The sequence below is a fragment of the Penaeus chinensis genome, chromosome 35 (assembly GCF_019202785.1).
Source record: "Penaeus chinensis breed Huanghai No. 1 chromosome 35, ASM1920278v2, whole genome shotgun sequence".
Lineage (NCBI taxonomy): Eukaryota > Metazoa > Arthropoda > Malacostraca > Decapoda > Penaeidae > Penaeus > Penaeus chinensis.
This window is the reverse complement of record NC_061853.1, coordinates 13,510,247-13,512,746: the sequence shown is the minus strand read 5'-3', so window position 1 is coordinate 13,512,746 and position 2,500 is coordinate 13,510,247. Positions and strand designations below refer to the sequence as shown.

Genomic DNA, 2,500 nt, shown 5'->3' with positions numbered 1-2,500 from the left:
AATGCATGCATACCGTGGGGCTTGCATGCCTGGCGGAGGGAAAGAGACACGGGGAAGAAGGGCGGAAGGGAGGAAGGGGGAGAGAGGGAGGAGGAGGTATTGTGAGAGTATATGACAAAAAAAAACAGGAGGGAAGAGGAGAAAGAGTAAAGTAAAGGTAGAAAGACAAGGGGCTGGGGAAGAAGGAAACTGAGACTGCGTAAATCCAAGCATCCAATGAACCCTGATAATCACACACACACACACACACACACACACACACACACACACACACACACACACACACACACACACACACACACACACACACACACACACACACACTCCTCAGGGCCCCCGGAGAGAGCACAGGGAGAGGGGCGTCGTGCACTACTGACCGAATACCATCCCACAAGCTCTTTCCCTTCGGGCGCATTCCTCCCGACGTTTTTCTTCTGCGACGGCGGTGCTTTCTCTTCGCGACGCTCACAGGGTGGGCGGAGCAGAGGGGAAGAGAGGGAGAGGGGAAGAGAGGAAGGGGGGAAGAGAGGAAGGGGGGAAGAGAGGGGGAGGGGAAGAGGGAAAGAGAGGGGGAAGGGAGGGGGGAGAGGGGGAGGGGAAAAGAGGGGGAGGAGCAGAGAGGGAGAGGGGGAGGGGGAGAGAGAGGGAGAGAGGGGAGGGGAGAAAGGGGGAGGGGAGAGAGGGAGAGGGGAGGGGAAGAGAAGGAAAGGAGAGGGGAAAAGAAAGAGAGAGAGAGAATGAGGGAAAGAGAGGGGGAGGGGAAGAGGGGGGCAGGGGCAGAGAGGAGTGGGGAAGAGGGAGAGGGGAAGAGAGGGGGGAGAGAGGGGGAGGGGAAGAGATGGGGAGGGAAAGAGAGGGGGGGGAAAGAGAGGGGGAGGAGAAGAGAGGGAGAGAGGCTGAGAGGGGGAGTGGAAGGGAGGGGAAGGGGAAGGGGAAGAGAGGGAGAGGGGAAGAGAGGGGAAGTGGAAGGGAGGGGGAGGGGAAGAGAGGGGAGGGGGGAGTGAAAGAGAGGGAGAGGGGAAGAGGGGGAGGGGAAGAGAGGGGAGGGGAAAAGAGGGGAAGGAGAAGGGGAAGAGAGGGGGAGGGGAAGAGAGGGAGAGAGAGAGGGGAGGGAGGGGAAGAGAGGGGGAGGGGAAGAGAAGGGAGGGGAAGAGAGAGAGAGGGGAAGAGAGGGGGAGGGGCAGAGAGGGGAGGGGAAGAGAGGGGGAGGGGAAGAGAGGGGGAGGGGAAGAGAGGGGGAGGGGAAGAGAGGGGGAGGGGAAGAGAAGGGAGGGGAAGAGAGAGAGAGGGGAAGAGAGGGAGAGGGGCAGAGAGGGGAGGGGAAGAGAGGGGAGGGGAAGAGAAGGGGAGGGGAAGAGAGGGGGAGGGGAAGAGAGGGGGAGGGGAAGAGAGGGGGAGGGGAAGAGAGGGGGGAGAGAGGGGGAGGGGAAGAGAGGGGGGAGAGAGGGGGAGGGGAAGAGATGGGGAGGGAAAGAGAGGGGAGGGAAAGAGAAGGGAGGGGAAGAGAAGGGAGGGGAAGAGAGGGGGAGGGGAAGAGAGGGGGAGGGGAAGAGAAGGGAGGGGAAGAGAGGGGGAGGGGAAGAGAGGGGGAGGGGAAGAGAGGGGGAGGGGAAGAGAAGGGAGGGGAAGATAGGGGAGGGGAAGAGAGGGGGAGGGGAAGAGAGGGAGAGGAGAGAGGGGAGAGAGGAGAAGGGAGAGGAAGATATAAGAGGAAGAGGCGGGAGAGGACGATATAAGAGGAAGAGGCGGGGGAGAACGAAGAGGAGGGGGTAGATATTTGGTCATCCCGACAGCGAAACGAAAAACACGATCCAAGTCTTCGCAGCGAAAAGGAATTTTTCGAATAGGCCGACATGAAGGCCTTTCTCATCCTCGAACGTCCCCTTTTCCTACGCCCTTCTCTTTTCTAATATCCCTCCCACTTTCCTTGTCTCGTCCTTCATCGTTGTTCCCTTCCCCCCATCACCTTCTTCACGTTACACTACAGCTATCTCTATCCTTCTTCCTTTTCTCTTTTCCTCCTTTCCTTTCCTTTTTACCCTCCCCCCTCTTCCTATCCCTCTGTTCGAGCGAGCGGATGCTGGCGCGGCGTCGGCGGGACCCCGGCGGCGCCCATTGTTAGGATCTCCCGCTTAAGGTCATCGCTATCCACTCGAGGCGCAAACGCCCTTTGGGTAAGGAATGAAGAGGAAAAGGAAGAGCAGGTGGAGAGTATGGGTGAGGACTATGACGGTAATGATGGCCATGGCGATAATGATGATTGGTGGTGATGGTGATGGTGTTGATGATAATAATGATGATGGTGGTGATGTTGATGATGATGGTACTGATGGTGGTGGTGGTGTTGTTGATAATGATGATGGGGTTGATGATGATGATGATGGTGGTACTGATGGTGGTGGTGGTGTTGTTGATAATGATGATAGTGTTGATGATGATGATGATGGTGTTGATAATGATGGTGTTGATGTTGATGATGTTGATGGTGTTGATGATGATG

General features: G+C 57.4%; 1 protein-coding gene across 1 annotated transcript in view; it reads right to left on the bottom strand.

The window, feature by feature from the left end:
• Positions 1-2,500, bottom strand: part of LOC125044074 — a 17,439-nt gene that overhangs the window by 14,249 nt on the left and 690 nt on the right. The window lies entirely within an intron of this gene.